The sequence below is a fragment of the Leuciscus leuciscus genome (assembly GCF_965113295.1).
Source record: "Leuciscus leuciscus genome assembly, chromosome: 22".
Classification (NCBI taxonomy): Eukaryota; Metazoa; Chordata; class Actinopteri; order Cypriniformes; family Leuciscidae; genus Leuciscus; species Leuciscus leuciscus.
In genome coordinates this window covers 10,410,917-10,431,563 of record NC_138746.1, presented here as the reverse complement: position 1 = coordinate 10,431,563, position 20,647 = coordinate 10,410,917, and the positions used below count along the sequence as shown (strand labels likewise).

The 20,647-nt window shown below is 38.6% G+C and overlaps 1 protein-coding gene across 2 annotated transcripts in view; it reads right to left on the bottom strand.

Annotated features, from left to right (window-relative positions):
• ppm1ba (protein phosphatase, Mg2+/Mn2+ dependent, 1Ba) overlaps window positions 1–20,280 on the bottom strand; it is a 32,280-nt gene extending 12,000 nt beyond the window's left edge. The window contains exon 1 of one of the 2 annotated variants that reach the window (XM_082154245.1): window positions 19,868–20,280. The gene's annotated coding sequence lies outside the window, so the exon portion shown is untranslated. Of the gene's footprint in view, window positions 1–812; window positions 1,503–19,867 lie in introns of those variants that run through there. The other variant, XM_082154246.1, reaches the window with a different exon arrangement.
• Window positions 20,281–20,647: the final 367 nt, after the last annotated feature.

Sequence of the window (20,647 nt, the reverse complement as noted above, 5' to 3'; positions counted from 1 at the left end):
TGGTTAAAACAAGTAAAATAATAAATACCATGAATTTGAAATACCAATTCACAGAGGTAAATCACTCAAAAAAGAAATTGTAAAATTAAAATAGTCAAGCAACCTCCATTGGACCACCTGAGATGGATTAACCCATATAATAGTACATAAGAGTAATTATTAAATTAAAAAGTCTTGTATGTCACTTGTGTAAACGATAGTGTTTCATTGGATACAGCTTCCAGCACCTGTGCCTTGACTCCAGATTAGCCATGCTTTGATCATGTGCTCTGTTTAGCATCACAGTAAACCAAAAGAGCCCATATGATAATAACTCATTGCCTATGAATGTGTGCGGATCCAGAGAGCACACTGTGCCAAAGCACTAAAACAAACAAATAAAACGTATCCTGTAGACAGGAAGTGGGCTAGACCTTTGAAGAGGGTTTCAATGTTGTGACCCAACAAAAGGAAAAACAACCTGGTCCTCATCGACTCTCGATTTCAGACCACCTGTGCCCAACAATGACTTTCATCCACCATCACCCACATCCCCTCATCATTATGAATCATTATATCTTCATTATAGACAGAAAAGAGACATTGTGGCCAATGAATTTAGAAAGAAGAAAAAAAAAATGTCAGCACTGACCAGGCAGTTCAGGCTGTCACCTAGAATACATGTTCATAACAACCACCACTTATCAAGCAGGAATGAATCTAAAGCCTGACAACAGTCCTAGCCTGACTCTAGGAATTCTATTAATATCCCACATTACCAGCTCGGTTCGCTAACATGGCGAGTCAGTTTATGACCATAAAAAGATCCTTACCTGACCTAACGTTGGCCTGCATTCAGGAGTTACACGTCCAGATGACAGGTTGCTCATTCAAGATTTCCACATTCCAATAAAGTGAAGAGAGCAGTTCAACACACTCCTGAGATCTATGGCACTGCAATGATGTAACCATTGGACCACTGTCATATGTTCCGTTTCCATGCCTACAGCGCCTGGAGTGGCAGCTAAGAGTGGTTTCTATGGTAACAGAGAGCTTCAACAGGGCACTTCAGTGCATCTTTCCTGTGACCAGTCCCTTGGAATCGCAAGTGCAGCGAGAGAGCCGACAAACAAAACTAGCATTGAATTTTATAAATTGAACTGAATCTAGGAACAGCTGACAAAGTGAAGTGTTTGGAAATGAAAAACATTGAGAGAATTACAATAATGCGTGAACATATCCATTGCTAGGCTTCTTCACACACACCATGTGCTCCTTGAATTTGAAACTTTAAAGGCCAGAGTATCAAATGTCACAGCCCCTAAACGGGCAGCGAGTTGTAACTGCTGCACTGGCCTTGTGTTGCCTTGTTTATGGAGTCCTAAGGACAAACAAACTTATTACATCAATACAAGAGCAGCTGCATCATTACAGCTGATTCACAGACAAGCAAAGGTGTATTTTGAGATGTATTTTAAGACAAGTGCCTGCAACCAATGACAAAATGATGCTCCTTTGACTCTGCAGTATTTTGGGCTTTTGAAATCATCCTTTTATTTCCCGAGGTCCCGATTAAGAAAAAATGTTTTGTCAAAACTTTAAAGGTTTTAAGGCTTTAAAGACTCCCGAAACAATCAGGCTAAAGGGCCGTTCACACCAAGGACAATAAGTGTAACTATAACAATAATTATAACTATAAAATTCTAATTTTAAATTATATTAATATGTTCTTTAAGGTTCACTGAAAATGATAATGCTTCAAACTATCAGAATCAAAAGGCAAAATGTAAATCAATGTGGCTTTTTGGTACAAGGTCATGTTAGATATGGATCTAAGGAGTGCAACGTGACTTTTAATATAATCTTATTATCTTCCTATCATTAATCAAAGAGTTTGCAAACATCAGTAGGTCTCCTAAAGGTTCAGAGGGATTCAAGACAGTGGGGTTAACAAGCTAACTCAATTTGTTAATCCACTCATGAAATGCATGCAGTACTTGATTAGCTCCTGTGCAAAGGCTTTCAAGAAGGATGAAGGATACTGTAGATCCACGGTTGTCAAACTGGGGTACGCGTACCCCCAGGGGTACGTGGACTGATTTCAGGGGGTACGTGAAAAGAGTCCTGCACGGGTCCGATTTTGTAAACCCGTACCCGCAGTGCTTCAAACCGCATCCGACCCGTTATCCGTCAACAGCACTAATTAAAATCCGCACCCGACCCGACCCGCTTAAAATAGAACCGACACCCGACCCGCACCCGAAATAAAATCAGTTTAGCCAATCACATTATAGACACAATTACAAAAATGTTTATTGCCAGGTCAAACAGAAGTTATAACGACAATTAACAGAAGGACAACTTCAGCCGAAGCTGTCAAAAGGCCGATCGGCTACATGAAGAACATGGAAGGTTACCACAAAACTGAGTAGCCTGACAGAAGCGGCTACAACACTATATCTGCCACGCAATTTCGTCTAGCCTACATCAGACAATTTTGGGTTCAAACACGCCCTGCACACCACACATACTGAACAGTATTAAATTTGAAAAATACTGTTCGATAGAACTGCTTGGTTTGTTACCACAGTTATCTGCGTGCTTCCTCAGGGATGAAGTTCCACATTTGCGGCTATCCAACACGAACATGCATGCAGCAAAGCCTTTCACAATATTGTTTTCTTCAGATAACTCCAAATTTCTCCCACACACTGGACTTGCCTTTTGATGACGTATTGTCGACAACTTTACAATCTCCACTAGCTATTCTTTTCTTCAACTCCTCAGCATCCATCTCGACGACTGCAAGCAGATCGCGCGCGCGGTTATGAGGAATTTTTAAAAGTGAAAGTAGCCTAGGTAACGTTATAGATCCTGGGAGGGCATGGTGCGTGGGCACAAATAAACTGATGTGGATTTTAAATTATTTGATCAACTTGAAATACAGGAATATTTTTGTAGATGTGTTCCTAAAAATATGCATATATTTTTACGTTTGCATGTGATTGTTTTAAACCCGTGTTTCCCCCGTGTCCGACCCCACCCGCACCCGTATCCGACACAGTTGGATATTTTTCACCCGTTTGAGCAAAATTTGCGGGTCACCCGTCGGGTACCCGCGGGAACCCGAACCCGTGCAGGACTCTAAGTCATATGCCTTTTCAAACGTTTTCTCTGTCCCACGGTGGTAACTTAACTTCCGCATTTGCACTGCACATTATGTGTTGTAGGCCTATTGTGTGTGAGATTGGGTACATCTGTTTAAAATCATTATATTCAGCACATTTGTATATTCAGCACACTTTTGATGAGATTTGTATCATATGTTTATGATTCTATTCACTATTCTCGACAAAATTGATAAAAAAATAAAATAAAAAAAAATAAAAAAAAACTTGTTGTTAACAATTGGTGGTGTTGGGGGTACTTCGGAAGATCTATAATGTCTCAGGGGGTACATGCCTGTTAAAAGTTTGGGAACCACTGCTGTAGATCAAGCAAACAATGGTACATCAACACAGCCCATTTTATCCAAGGTAAACTACAATTAAAGCTTAGTGATATTATATCTGTTGTTCTAATCGCCTACAAAAATGAACACTACCAAGCTCTCAGCTCTAGACTTATGATGGAGAGCTCAAATGCCATATCTAAGGTTAAGGTTCGAAACTCCATGGAAATACATTAATGTAGAAATTTCTAGGATCTTCAATTCACCCTTCGCAGGGAGTTTGATTGACAGGCGATCTGACCAATCATAATCCGCCGAATCCACAATTTTTGTCCGACAAAGTCAGGAGTTAGTAGATTAACGTCGGTGGATTTGAAGAACTTAAAAAACGGAGTGTACTAATGTCATTCCACGGTTGAAGCAACATTCCTTCTGATGTTCATTCATGTTTATTTGATGCTATAAATTAACTAGAAGGAAGAGATGATCGGTTCACGAGCAGCTTTAACTGAGGCTTTACAGCGATCTGTCACGACACATTAAAGAGCCACAAAATGGTATTTATTTAAATTGATTTAAAAAAATTATAAAATTTTAAAGTTGAGACGGTTTCATTTCAAAAGTAACCTTGTCTGTCCTGTCCTGTCTGTCAGCGCGTTTGTCAGTGTCCTCTTTGCTCCGTATTTTTCACAGCGTGAGAACATGGTGTGGCATGAGAGCAGCATGGCTTGTCGGACATAGCAAAAGTAACTAAAGGGGGCGGGTCTTTGCGAACGGTCAATTTAACTGCACATTGGCAGTGTGTTGGAAGTGTTCATATCGGCATTCACATACAAGTACGTTTCTGAACGAAATCATATTAGACATAGATATAGTATTTGTAGGGCTGTAATCTCCCAGTCGATTAATTGGTCGATACGTTCTGGCTCGACCAAAATTCTGATTGGTCGATTTTTTGCTGCGTTCATTTCATCAGTTTTGCTGCGTTCATTTCATCAGTTTTGCCGTGTTCATTTCATCAGGTGGAAAGCACTAATTGCTAATGGGGGTGTTTTCAGAGCACCCCTGTTTCATAGGTAAGTCTGTCTTCAGAACACCCCCTTGCTTTCACTTCTTTTGGATTAGCCCAACCCACTGGGGAAGAGAGACAGATTGAAGAAAGTAGGCTACTAGAAGGTTTGCTGAATATTATTTAATTGTGAGAGCGTTTAATTCATAGTCAGTCCTCTTCTACCATGTCAACAAAGATATCGGCAGTGTGGCAGCATTTTTTTTAAATAGAAAACGGGAAAAAAGTCGAATGCAAATTTGCGCTGTGCCCACTGTTTGTATTCATTTTGAGCCTATATGCTTTATTTTTCAGTTATGCACTTTATTTTGTTGCTGCTCTTGATCTGGTTTGTTTAATAAGTATTCTTTTTTTATTAAAGTGGACGAGCTTTTTGTGTTTAAGAGTAAAAGCTTTAAGTTAATAGTCTATTCGTGTCTCAGCCGCGAAGCTGAGCTCCTATGTTCATGCGAGCTGCACAGAACGGCTGAAATGATAGTGTCTGTCAGTTATTATAATACATATGACAAAAACAATTGTCTAAATTATGTTGTATATTCCTCAAAAGTTATTGTGATGATATCACTAGTTGAAAACAGTACTATTTTCAGAAATCACAGGCTCTGATATTGCGCAAGTGCATGTGATGCAACGCTGTCAGAGCCGACAGACTCGTGTGACTCATTTCAGTGCAAAATAATTAGGTCAAAAACGATTTAATATACTGCAAATAGCCTACTTGTTTTTTATGTTTATTTATAATTCATTTAGGCGATCAACAAGGCAACCGAGTACTGCGCAGCTAATTAATTTAAAGTTTTTTTATTCCTAACGTCATTTTCAATCGATTTTTAGTCGAAAATTTCAGGATTTTAGTCGACCAAGATTTTCTTTGGTTGATAACAGCCCTACGTATTAGTCTACATTGCAATGCATCTCATTCTGGAGGCATGGCTTCAGCACTGGGGAAAACATATCCCAGTTGCCTTAGTTACCCATTCATGTCCCTGAGGAAATGAAGACAAATATCAAACAGATTATGGAATGTTCATTTTCAGCTACATAATTTATCCAATTTTAACAGGTAGGCCTAATCTTAAGGAATGACATTTTAGCAGCAGTGATGATCATACCCATTAGAAACCAAACCAAGAAAAGCCTACCATCAACCAACAAACCTCTCACAAACCATGCCTATTATCAGTGGCCAAGCACTCCATAAACTTTCAGAGTTATTTTAGGTCCTTGCATCATCTGCGCCCATGCCAATGTCTGTGTAAGGTGCCATTAGGGAATGGGGCAGGAGAAGACCTTTGCTTGATACATAGGTGGCAAGCAGTGTAGCCTATAAAATAACGTTGAATAAAAATACCTATCTTAAAAGCCTTTTGATTAAACCATCATCAGTACACAGCAGGCAAAATCCCAGTGAAAAACAAATTTTAATACTTGAAATTAACATGAAAGGAATTTTACTTTGACAAAAATGGAGCGGTGCTCATCAGTGGAAGTTTTATTCTACTTTGCAATTGACCCTTCTCAGGGAGTTTGATTGACAGGTGATCTGACCAATCATAATACGCCATCCACCGAATCCGCCAATTTTGTTCAATAAAGCAGTCAGGAGAGTTAGTAGATTAACGTTGGAGGATTTGAACCGATTAGAAAAACGGAGTGTACTGACGTCTTTCCACGGTTGAAGCAACATTCCTTCTGATGCTCATTCATGTTTATTTGATGCTATAAATTAACTAGAAGAGATGATCGGTTCACGAGCAGCTTTAACTGAGGCTTTACAGCGATCTGTCACGACACATTAAAGAGCAACAAAACAGTATTTATTGTTTCAATTTCTTTTAAAAAATTACCAAATTTGAAAGGTGAGACTTTGTTTCATATCAAAAGTAACCTGGTCTGTCCTGTCTGTCAGCGCATTGTCAGTGTCCTCTTTGCTCCGCGACATATTTTTCACTGTGTGAGAACATGGTGTGGCGTGAGAGCGGCGTGGCTTGTCGGACATAGCAACAGTAACTAAAGGGGGCGGGTCTTTGCGAAAGTTCAATTACTTTAAAAGACTACTGGCTAAATTCATACAATAATTTTAATTCTAATTCACTTCACTTATACATTTTACTCAAACCTAGATACGGATGAAATTAAGTGAAACAATGATTTAAAAATCCTACCAGAAATGGTTTCTGCAAGTTTCTATTTTGAGGCTGTGAATTCTTGATGACTGACCATCAGCTCTGACCAGAAGCTTGACAGTATTGCATGTGCAATTAAGATATTAACCAGGTGTTGCACATATCTTGAACATTCTAAATTTCAAATAAACTATATCAATTATGTGTCCATGGTTCAGGAAAACCCCACTTTTCAACTAATTTGGGAAATCCTCATCTCTGAAATCCAACTATAATGTTAGATTTGTTTTTCCAAATGCAGCCTGCATATTGACTTAACTGTTGGAAAGACAATCACACAAAATGGTAAAGAAAGATCAGTATTCAAAACAATAATTACCTTGCAATATTAAGCAACTTTTGTTGCCGCCAGATACATTTATATCAGCTTTCATTTTTGCTGTAAAAAGTTCTGATAGAAGTTCTGTTAACTTTCAAAAGAACAAAAAACTTTATCATCAGACTGTCATTGATGTTAAAAAATAAATCTCTGGATAAGTCAAAGCGCAGGAGTATCTTACTGAAATTCACCTGACAGCTCTTTTAAAATGCAGTCAAATATTTGGTAATCTAACGGAATTTCCTTTATTTCAGTGATATCAATGACCAATAGGAAGAAATAGAGAGAAACAATTTAAACCATATGCATAAAAATGCTCTTACTATGTGTCGTCTAGAGAAAGAAAGCAAACAGTTACATTTTTACGACTTCTGAAAGTAAAGCTAAAGACCAAAACTATCATAGATTGACTACAGTCAAGCAGTACAAGCCCTAGAGTGACTTTCAAGCACTATGTTTGGAGCTAATTCTAAAGTAGGGCTGCACGATATTGGCAAAAATCATAATCACGATTATTTTTGGTAAATATTGAAATCATGATTATTGAATGATTATTGTAGGAAATATGATCAAATGTCTAATTTCACAATATGATTCATTTTAGTGAAATTTCACAATTATCGATACTTCAGACTAGAGGTCGACCGATAGTGGATTTTACCGATAACGATAGCTAGGTTGGGCCATACTTGCCGATAACCGATTAATCAACCGATAGTTTTTAAAATTGATACTGGATAAAAACAAACATAACACTCCAAGTAAAACAGTGCTGAACTTTATTATAAAAATAATAAAACTGTATTGAACCATGAAAACATGCTAAATGAAATACCGTATTTTTCGCACTATAAGGCGCACCGGATTATAAGGCGCACCTTCAATGAATGGCCTATTTTAGAACTTTTTTCATATATAGGGCGCACCGGATTATAAGGCGCATAGAATAGAAGATACTGCAGTCAAACGTTTGACTGGGTTTGCGTTATGCAGTGGTCACCAACCTTTTCAAGCCTAAGATCACATCCAAAGTCCAAATGTAAACCAAGATCTACCACTTGCAAAAAAATATGAAAAAACAAGTGGCTGAGCTGTAAAATCTTGTTTATACTCGACGCGTCCGCATGAGCGCGAAGGTAATACAAAACTAATATCCGTCTGCTCGGGCAGATTCGGCTCAAAGTCGTGCATCTTGGATGCGGAGGCCTTTGAGCCGAATCTGCCCGAGCAGACGGATATTAGAACATCTCATCACACCGGCACCCAGTTTGCGCGTCTAAATCAGTTGTATGGTCTGGTGTTCAGTCTAAAACAAAACAGTTGCGTCAAGTATAAATGCCTCGTCTGTTTGGGGAGGTGCGCGCGCAGTCAGCGGAGGCTCGCGCTCCGGTGCCAGGCGAAAGTATAAACAAGGTTTAAGTCAGCGGTTGTTTTACAGACATTAATATAAGGCGCCAGATCCATATATAAGGCGCTCCGGATTATAAGGCGCACTGTCGTTTTTTGAAAAAATTAAAGGCTTTTATGTGCGCCTTATAGTGCGGAAAATACGGTAAATATATAATATGAATAAATATTGAAGTCAATAAAAGACATTCATTCAAACTGAAACAAAAAGTAATACTCTAAATAACAAATAAAACCAGTTACATTCAAAATGTAACTATTAAACTGTTATTTTTCAAGCCAACTTAATGAATAAAAAAGTAACAAAATTTGATCGGTATAATATTTGAGCAATACAATTGCACCTTGATCATTCATGTTAGTTTGATAGTGCATTAACTATGGTTAACAAATAAAAACCTTAATTTAAAAATGTATTAGTACATGTTAATTAACAAGTATTGAACAATCCTTATACAGAAGTTATTAACCTTAGTTAATGTTACATATGGAATTTTATTGTAAGTGTTATCATTTCATATTTAATCCAAACAGTCATGCTTAAATATCCACAATGCCAGAGCATTGAAATGACATAAATATTAAATGTATAGTCTCACACTTTTGCTTCTATTTTATAAACACTTGATGATTATCTAATCAAAATAACAAAACATGTATTAAAGTGATGACGAAAAAATAACCGAAATCTAATGCTTTTCTGATTTGTTTATATGTTTCTGTCGGCTGTATGAACATATCAGTTTGCTATCTTACGTCTCTAGCTTTAAATATGCAACTTCTCTGCATATTAAATGCATAAAAGTGACCAGCTGGATATAAACTAATTGTGACATTAAACATTCGGGTCAGACTTGCGTTTATTTTTGTCAGTGTTTTAACCGCTTGAGGTACTATTAATGTTAGCGTCCTCTCAGCCTCGAAGGCAAACAAACATACTGTTGTGCTGTTCTTTCTCTACTAATGCAGCATTTAGTCAACAAATTAATCACTTTATAATGATATGACAAAATGTACTGTATACATAGGCTACCTTTTAGCTGTCGGTGCTTTAAACGCGCATCTGATGTCAGCGCTCTCCACGCAGCGTGTGCTCTCAGTGCAGCACGCAGCATCATGTGTCGAAATAAACAACACGAGGCATCAGCGATAGTTTTTATTACACCTCTAGAGGCCGCTCTTGTACTGCATGATGCCAGCAGACCCTTCTCAGCTCTCTCTTACTGTGTAATGAATGACAGCGCGCGCTTCTCAGCCGCTCCAGCAACGGACGCAACCAGGAAAAACTATCGGTATGTATTTTTGCCGATAGCGATAGTTCCACCAATCAACTATCGGTGCCGATTCATCGGCAAAACCGATGAATCGGTCGACCTCTACTTCAGACTAGCCTGGGTTTCCCCATGCTGCCTTGAGCGCAGCGCGATTTTATTCACGCTGCTAGTCAGCATGGATTCCATGGACCAGATTTTAGCCTCAGCTAGGGAACCAATCACAGAACGGGGAGGGAGCAGCAAGACGATGACGACATCTATGCGACACACCGAAGCAGTTTGTTTATATCTATGGATCCAACATGACAGACGTAAAAATATATGCATATTTTTAGGAACACATCTACAAAAATATGCCTGTATTTCAAGTTGATAAAATAATTTAAAATCCACATCAGTTTATTTGTGCCGACGCGCCACGCCCTCCCAGGATCTATAACGTTACCTAGGCTACTTTCACTTTTAAAAATTCATCATAACCGCGCGTGCGATCTGCTTGCAGTCGTCGAGATGGATGCTGAGGAGTTGAAGAAAAGAATAGCTAGTGGAGATTGTAAAGTTGTCGACAATACGTCATCAAAAATCAAGTCCAGTGTGTGGGAGAAATTTGGAGTTATCTGAAGAAAATATTGTGAAAGGCTTTGCTGCAAACATTTTCGTGTTGGATAGCCGCAAATGTGGAACTTCATCCCTGAGGAAGCACGCAGAAACTGTGGTAACAAAGCAGTTCTATCAAACGGTATTTTTCATATTTAACACTGTTAAGTATGTGTGGTGTGCAGGGCGTGTTGGAACCCAAAATGGTCAGATGTAGGCTAGACGAAATTGCGTGGCATATAGTGTTGTAGCCGCGACTGTTCGATTGGTAAAATGTTATAAGGCTACTCAGTTTTGTGGTAACGTTAGCCATGTTCTTCATGTATCGGCCTTTTGACAGCTTCGGCTGAAGTTGTCCTTGTGTTAATTGTAGTGTAATAACTTCTGTATGACCTGGCAATAAACATTTTTGTAAGTGTGTCTATAATGTGATAGTCTAAACTGATTTTATTTCGGGTGCGGGTCGGGTGTCGGTTCTATTTTAAGCGGGTCGGGTGCAGATTTTAATTAGTGCTGCTGTCGGAAAACGGGTCGTTTAAGCACTGCGGGTACGGGCGGGTGCGGATTTACAAAATCGGACCCGTGCGGGACTCTGGTGCACACATAAATCTCTGACCCATCGTCGTCTTCTTCGTTGAATATCTGTCGCTCTACATACGTCATCTGGTATAATTGAAACGATTGGCTATGAGCTACGTACAGGCGCATTTGATAGACATTTGTAGCGCCCAAAAAACGGCTCTGGGCATTCGTAAACCACGCCTCAAATACGAGAAAATGAACATGTGGTTCCCAGACCACGTCTCAAAGAGAAAGAGGTCTGACGTTAGCAAGGCTAACTTCAGACAAGAAAACGGTCAGCAACATGATAATAACAAAAGAAATGAAAGAAACAAATAGTTACAAAAACAGACAAATAAATACAACAGAACGAAAATACAAATTAAATAAACAGCGTTTTAAGTTTTTCAGGAAGATGTACCAACAGTGATATTCAGATAAGTACTAGCCTACAACAAAAAATGTAATATCAAATGTAAAATAACTCTGCATAGTCTCACTGTACACATATACTAGATTATTAGTTATTAAAGCTTAATGGCATATCCAAAGCCCACTTGCTTATCTACGTTCGGCTACGACTCGGAGCGCGCACACAGAAAGCTGCCAGGGGAACAGTGTCTCTTGACGCTTAATGTGCTTTTAATAACACTGTTTAGTATCAAACACGTCCTGCAGTTTAGCATCAGTAGACTGGTTTTACCACATTCATTTATTTGGCTGATATGGGTAAGTTTGGGCTTTTAGGGAGGAATGAAAGCCCACCGCTGTGAAGGAAAGGACGGTGCACTCGACGGAATGCGCCAGCGGCACAATAATTGCTTTAACTCGATTATCTTGTTTTCATAATCGTTGGAAGCCAAAATCAAAATCGAAAATCAATTATGATCAATCGCACAGCCCCAACCTGAAATCATTGCGTTGCCACAATTAAAACATGAAAGTCTTGTGAAATGCAAAGTGAACACAAAAAAAAATACAAAATCATAATCTGAACAAGTCAATTTTATTTGTATAGGCCTTTTGATTGGTTTTGCCAATTAATCAGCACCGATAACTGATTGCTGGAACCGAATGCAGGCACACACAAAAATCCGGGTTGCTGAGGTGGCTGAGAAGGTTCTGCTGTCATTATACAGTATGCGAGCGGCCTCTAGAGGCGTAATAAAAACTATCACTGATGCCTCGTGGAGTTTGTTTTGACACGCGAGGCTGCGCGCTGCATGGAGTGGGACACTTCAGATGTATATTTAAAGGAACCGTATGTAAGATTGTGGCCAAAACTGGTACTTCAATCACTTTCAAATTACTGTAGAGCGGTGTATCCCCTCCCCCACCCCCCTGACTCGAGGTTGCCGGATAAGCTGGCATTTTTTATCCGACACGTTTGTAGCTGCAGCTGTGGTAACTAAAGCAGAGCTGGCAACCCGGATGCCGAAACACTACTGACTTTGTGATTGGTAGATAGGTGGAGGGTGGAACATCAGGCCAAAACACAACATGACAACATCAACATCAGTTGAGGGCTGCAACTTCACTTTTAAATGACAATATCCTGGCCGGCCTACTGTTGTCAGTGATATAAGTATTTGAAATAAACATGATTTCTTAATGTCTAGTGACATATCAGGGCCATTTTATGATTAATTGAAATACATTTCTTACATACGGTTCCTTTAAAACAGACAACGAAATGGTATACAGTACACTACACTACATTGTTTTCATATCGTTATAAAGTAATTCATTTGTTGACTAGATGCTGCATTAGTAGAGAAAGAACAGCAGTGTATTTGCGTCAAGGCTAATGGCGCTTTTCCACTGCATGGTACGGCTCGGTTCGGCTCGGCTCGGTACGGTTCGACTCGGCGCGGAACGGTTCGGCTTGCTTCGCTTTTCCACTGCGTGGTACGACTCGGCTCGGTACGGCACGGTTCGGTTCGCTTTAGCTCGGTTGCTTTTCCACTGCAGTTAGTACCGCTTCAAAGTGGGTGGGACTGATCGTTATAGTTGTAGTCTCTACTGCCATGACATCATCATATTAACCCCCTGAGGTCGACGGTATCGCCGGCGATACCAGCTCGCTTTTTTTTTTTATCAGTGTAAAAGAAACTCATAAATACTCTGTTGACTTTGATTTTCCATAGGAGTTTCATACATCAATCGATTCTGTTAAATGTGTATTATTTTTGTGTATACTCACAATAAAAACAAAGTGTTGTGCTTTTTGCCAAATAAAGAAAAATAAACACGAAGCGAGTTCTGCCTTCTCTTTGCCCGTGTAGTCCATTCTGAAACGCGTCCGAAAATGAACTGTAGCTCAGCGAATACTCAGAGCAAACAGACATACAGACACACAGGCATGAAGCTTGAATTCTCTTCTTTTAAATGAAATAATTTATATAAAAAACAAATATTCTCATCTTGTGAAATCTGTATTAAAAGAGAGCGATTCCAGTCGACCTCATTACAGCTAATTCAGATGTAATGTGACACGCCCACGGAGAGCGCGCGCTATTCAAACGCAAATGGCTGAGGCAATCCTGTGAACGGGGCGCCCCCATCAGCTCGAGAAAACACACAAGTTTATTTAGATCATTACTTGTTTACACCGTCTTGCAGCGCTGTGAGGAATAATACTAATGGAAAATGTCCCTCAGAAGTGCGGGTATATCGAGGAGCGAGCTGAGGAATACTAGTAAGTTTTTTCCTTCTCACGTGAATTTCTTCACGTGGGTTTCTGTTTATGAATGAATAAACGGCAGAGATGCGCGCTGTTTACCACAGCTGGCAAAGACAGTTTAAATTTAAATCGCGTGTGTGAATGAATGATGATGTTTTAGCAAACTGTATTGCTATACTGAGATGAGTAAAAATCGACTGAATGTTGAAATAAAATGTAGGCTATTTCAGGGTTTCCGTTGTCCGGTAATTACCGGACATTGGCCGGAAAAAAAATGAAATGTCCGACAAAATTAAATCTCTCCGGTCAAATTGTCCGATTAAAATTACCTAATAATCCCACCCCCCTAACACAATCTGAATTTGAGAATAAGCCTAAAATGTATAAAACAAAAATACACCGACCTTTGGCTTTTATAAAGGAACAGGCTCTACCGTTTGAAAGTTATTAAACAACATCGCATGCTGCATTTCAAATAAAGCGCACGCCTAACGGCTGTAATATAGACCTAAACAACGAACGAATGAGTGAGACGTTTCAAATATGGCCAGGCCCAGGCAGACTAGCCGTAAAAGCTTTTTTCAGAGGCCAGACGCGACGGACGATGGTGAATCAGGAACGCCTGAAGCCTCAGATGTCCAGACAGCTCCACCACCACCGGAGAAAAAGCAGAATCGGATCAAGACGAAGCAGCGAAGTCGCCTTGCGGAGAACAAGGTTACGCGGCTTATGCGCATTGCAAGTTGCGGAGAGACACTAGCCGCGTTTCCATTAGGCTACCCTTCAAATTGAAATTGCGAATTAAAAATACGCACAATGGAAACACGTTAATTTCGCAAAAACTATTTGCGCATTTGCAGTCACCTGACTTAGAAGACGCGGTGTGTTTGAGGTCCATGTATAGCTACGCAAATAATAATCATTTTATATTATTTTATTATATTATAACATTTAATAAGCTATATTTAGAAGACGCTTTTATGCAAGAAAGGAACAAAGCTGAGGAGCGCGCACTGCATGGCACGGAGGCGCGGGCGTGACCACTTGCATTCTCCTATTAACAGTGGAAACAACTTAAAATACTCTGTCATTTCTGGTCATACAGAAAATAATAATACATTATTCTCAACTACTTTTATTTGTGTAAACTCACAATAACAAGAAAACGTTGTGCTTTTGTAAAATAAAAATAAAAAAATCAGACGCACTTTCATGATCTCCATAAACTGGAGCGTGAGAATTGAAACAAAATATAGCCTATGTAGGCTAAAGCTTGAAATGTCCACTTTAAAACGAACAAATTCTAATCGAAAGCTAATACCTTCTGATCATGTACCTAATCTGTATGAAAGGTGCATTTCTCTCTAAAAGCGAATCTGCTTAACAGCGGAGATGGAGATGTGATTTTAGCCGACACTTAGAAAACAATAGTTATAATAGGCTATTAATGGCTCTTCTCATTCAGCACTGCGGGAAAAACATCAATTCCAGGTTCTAATTTGGCCTTTGAAAACCAGTAAAATCGACATGTTTTCCATATTAATTTGTGAATATGTTAAATGTTTAATAAAGGGGCAAAAAGTCATAAACAAAAATCAGAAAATGCGTCGGTATTTACTTTTTTGCGCAGCAGTTGGTGTAGCCAGTTCAAATTAAAATTTTGGTGTTCAACTTTGCGTTTTAAAAAGACAACAACCGTTCATTTTTCGTTTTTCAATTACGGTTTAAAAAAGGAAAAACGAATGGACAAAAGTAGCCTACATGGATCGTTTGGACAGAATACGAGACAGAGTGCTTTATTAAATTCATAAAAGAAACCTCAAATAAAAACCTAAATCTCAAATAAATGCCACAATCAAAACCTCGGAGCAGAAATGAGGGCGAAACACCCAGAAACTCCTTATGTGTCGTTCGCAGTACAAGGGTCTTTCCCTGCCATTAATGCTTGGATAACACGCCACGTCTCCTTCCATTAATCATAATAATAATGTCTAATGCGGTGGCAGTGATATTATATAAACCAACGTCCGTTGCCGTGATTTTTTAAATGACTTATCGTGAGAGAAAAAAGGACGTTTAGTCGCATATAACATCTGTTAATGGAAACGCCGTCATTTCGCAATAGTTTTTTATCGATATTTAGATAATAGCGCAAAACATTTGCGCAAATCTGTAATGGAAATGCGGCTATTTACACTGCGAGATATTCAGATATTTTATGTGGGGAAGGGGGATTGGTTTGTTAAACTATGAATGTGAAACCATAGTAAAAACAATTGGCGTTGATTGACGCCAATCGGACGTTCATGTTTTTTTTTTCCGTCTATTTGAAAGTTAGGCTAATAAACATGTTGCGTTCTATACGGCCTGATTATGTCATTTTTTTAAGTTACATAGCCTGCCTCCAGTTTTCCTCAACTTGACTAATTGGCAATATTTGACCGGCATATCATCAAAATGTCCGGAAAACGAAATCTCTGCCGGTCACTTTGACCGGCACCATTTTTTTCTAGCGGAAACTCTGGGCTATTTGTATAAGCAACGTATTAAACTGCAAATTAACAATATGCCCTAATATTTCATGAAAACAACGTTACAGTCAGACGAAATATGAAAGACAACATTTTGTTTAGTAGATTTGGGTACAGTTTTTACTGTAGAATATACTGCCACATCAAATAAGCTTTTGTTTAGCAATTTCTATATATAAAATACTATTTTTGTCAAAAATAAAGTCATCAACTAAGATGTTAGCTGTTCCAATGTTGGCTATATTCAAACTAATGAATACATAGATAAAATGTAGGCCTATAATAATTTTTTTTACAAAGAAAGAGTACACTTGAAATATTGTTGAAATTGTAATTATTGTTGTAATTGTAACCGTTTTAATAAAATAGCAAAACATATTTACAAGATAGATGTAAGCAAAATCTTAAATGGTCAATATAAGTCTTCTTCTAAATATATCTTTTGTCCTTGCATTGTGGCTCAGTCACTGTGTCACACCTGAATGAATGGCTAATTATGCAGAGTGGGTGGGACATTGTATTCTAAGGTGTAAACCAGGGATGGAAATTAGCACCCGCCACCAGCCAAATGCGGGTGATTTTGTGTTGTGGCGGGTAAACTCGCTTCACCTACCGGCCACCGTGGCGGGTAAATAAAAATATACTGTTTCACACAGACGGCGGACACTTTTAGAGGACATAAGTGTACGCTGAAATAAAGTCTTTCACCTCAGAAAAACGGACTTTCTTGTCCTGTCACGTCAGCCGTTATCCTGTGCTCGGAGCGCACACTCTTCAATTGCACGCGCAAATGCGGCGGCGCGCGCTGTGTATCGCCTCACTGCATATAAAGTGCACAAGAAACTACGAGCATGCAACGCCGTTACGTTGTAAATTACACAAAATAAAAGTAATGCAGGTATGATTTTCATTCTGTTCACCAGGAGCAGTTTCCATGGTTCATTAACAGTTATTGTTAATATTGTGTATTCACCATGGCAACTGTCGTTTCCATATTAACCCCAAAAATGCCACTTTATTTTTCTTTGTGTTATTTTTAATATTTTTAAATGACTCTAGTGGCTCATACCAACATTGTATTAACAAAAACTAGTTTGGGACTGCTATTTAATAGCTTTAGCATAGGCCTAATGTTTATTTATTAGTACTAGTCTTTACTATTAGTCATATTCTTACAATTTATGTTAAGTAAAGGGGGACAGTACTTGTGTGTGTGGAAATAGCCGGTTTCAATAAAACTACTTGTGACATGTCATATTTGGCTTTGACTTTGACTGAACATTTGCTCTCACTTTGCGGAAAAAATATCGGGATATATATCGTATATCGATATTCAGCCTAAATAATCGGGATATGACTTTTGGTCCATATCGCCCAGCCCTAGTTTCATTGTTGGGACTAAAAACCTAAAACTGGAAGCCATAAAAGACCACGAATCATTCAAATGCCACATCCAGGTAAAAAAGAGAAATATATATAAGAGAGAAAGAGAAAATGTCAGTATTTCATTGAGACTTGAGATTAAATAAACTGCTTAAGTATTGTAGATCTTGTAGTATTAATTTTCACATGCAGTTACACATTGTCGGTTAAAAACAAGAAAGTGGCTGGTAAAAACATTGAGTGGCTGGTAGATTTTGAAATCCACCAGCCACAGTGGCCGGTGGACAAAAAAGTTAATTTCCATCCCTGGTGTAAACCACTCCTCGTTCACGCCCCCCTCGCATATTGGCTTTCCAAGCAAAACCTGTTTGACATCAATTTAAATCAATGTATGGTTTTATGTGAACGATAAAGCAAGACTATTTTCACATAATTTTGAAGAAAAAACTATAGGCGACGACATCCATTAGTCAAAAGTCTTATTGCCACATATTTAGTATGTGTTTTGTGGCCTTATTTCAAAAACTTTAATTTTTAGTTTTTTCGATAACCACGCATAAACATTATTCTCTCAAAAATGAAAACATGTACATACATGTGGCTCACATATTATTGTAGTCCTGTTTGTGCTATATAGAGTGAATTTACACCTTTGCCATTAATATGTTTATAAGCAACTGAAAAAAGCACAAATGTCAGAACACCCCCAGGGCCCAAAAAAACGCTCAGACTCCAGAGGGTTAAATGCGAATTTTTCATTCCGTGTTTCCCCATCCGCTCCTCGGCAACCAACAATCTAGCGGGTTTAGTGTCTCGTGTCGTAAATACAATGACGCTGGTAGTGATGATTCTGTCTAACCAATCAGTGATCTGCAGTGTTTTCACGTCACATTTTTGTATCGGTACGGTACGATTTGGAACCTCAACAGAGGTGGTACCATTTAAAGCGAGCCGAAGCGAGCCGTACCGTACCGTACCATGCAGTGGAAATGCGCCATAAGAGGACACTAACATTAGTAGTACCTTTGTAAAAATGACAAAAATACAAGAAAGTCCGACCCAAATGTTTAATGTCACAATTGTTACAATCTGTTTGCATTAAATATCCAGCTGGTAATTTTCCATCTGTAACATTAAGGTTAACAAATGCTGTAGAAGTATTGTTAATTTTTAGATCATTAATTTCAACAATTACTAATACACTTCTAAATGTAAAAGTTGTATCTGTTAACATTAGTTAATGCACTATGAACTAACATGAATGATCATCGTATAATTAACATATTCATATTTATATATTTAATTCAATTTAATTTAATGAGTAGAGTACATTTTCATGGTCCAGCACTTTTTAATTTTTTGTAATAAAGTTTACTTGGAGTATTTTGTTTTCATTCAGTATTCATTTTAAAAATTGTAAGTTGGTTAATCGGTTATCGGCCAGTGCGGTCCAACCTAGTTATCGTTATCGGTAAAATCCACTATCGGTCGGCCTCTATTTTCAAAATTCACATTGTTTCAAAGCAACTTAACAGAAAATCATGATGTTAAGTCATTTGGCATATTAAAGCAGGGTGATAGTATAGTTTCCATTTTACGACAATATAAACAATCAAGCAGTTTTGAGATTAGCTACATGATATCACTTTACAGTATGCAGTATACTGTATGTATTTGGAATAAAGTTACAGTTTACACCAACCCTTCATTATAACAAGTGATTTCCACTGCCACAGAACAAGCAGTGCAATGGCTATACACTGTTAGAATAGTCTTATTAATTTTTATTTTGATGATTTGTGCCATGAACTTTCCATCAGCTAATTTCAATCACACTCAGGGTCAAAAATTAATCAGGGTTTGAAGAATAAATCTGACCAACAGTGACAAAAATGCTATCAAAATTCAAAACCTGAGGGCAAAAAAACAATGAATTTAAAAATTGGTATGCATTAATTCTATGTTTAGAATAAGGCCTTCATCAAGTCAATTTCTGACACTGATAACCAGCTAACATGGCCTTGTTTTGTGCACTGATAGGGGGAGGAATAATATATAAAGCCTATTTACATCTTATAAAGTAAAAAAAAAACAAAAAAAACAGGAGTAATTTAATGCCAGCACTGTTGGTGTCTTTGGAAAGAGTGTTTAATGCAAAAATTAATGGACTGTGTGCTACCGACTGAGCTACCAACGTACACAGCATCTCGGACATCATAGGCGTCTTTTTACGTTCAAATCGAAAACCTACGATACCAAAAACGATACGCAACTCGTTATGTTTTGCGACACAGCCATTAAGAGGTCGGATTCCTCGAGCAGGCAGCAGTACGGACTCACTGACTTGGTGCAGCCGTTACGAAACAGGTCCATCCCGGTAGATAACGCTAGCTTGCTAGTTAGTCTGACAAATGTGGTGCAACTTACGTTTCTCCGATTGAAGTTTCCTCTCCAGAAGACGCCACGTTCCAGGCGGCCGTCAAATTTGCCTTTATGATCGAGAACCGACTCGCTGAACATCTATATTTTGAACGTTGGTGATATTAGCTCGTTTCGACTAGAGCAGCTAAAGGTAAACCCAGCTAGCTGGCTAGCTAATGCGGTTAAATTCAAACGGTCAGTTCTGCCCTCAACGGCTCTTGACTTGGATTGCGAGCTATACCGAACATCTTTGACATACAGTTTCACTTCGGCTCAACGAAAACATAAATGCGACCAGAGTGTTGGTCATCTGAGTTGAATATCGAGCCGTGTTAGCGTTTCTAGCTACATGTTCAAGACAGGTGACGTGCACTACTCAGTGCCATTGACGGCCGCGCGCTTCGGTTCTGTGTGATGGGAGGGGCCATCGCCTCTATGATTGACATCATTATGCTGCTGAATAGAGGGTGACAATAAAAACCCTTTGTTTTGGATGAGATATCGAGAATCTTGCATCATGTTCTGTATCTTGGTTAAAAATATATAAATAAAGTCTCAACGTTCCCTTTACCCTGGTGAAAAAGCCTACACTTTAGCATACTTTTTTTTTAAAGTGGGCATAGCCTACTTATTACTAAATAATAATCATTTTTTCACTTAAGTAGAACTTAAGTACATCTTTCTGGCCTGGTTTCACAGACAGGGCTTAGATTAAGCCAGGATTAGACCTTAGTTCAATTAGGGCATTTAAGTAGCTTTTATAAACATGCCTTGACACAAAACAAT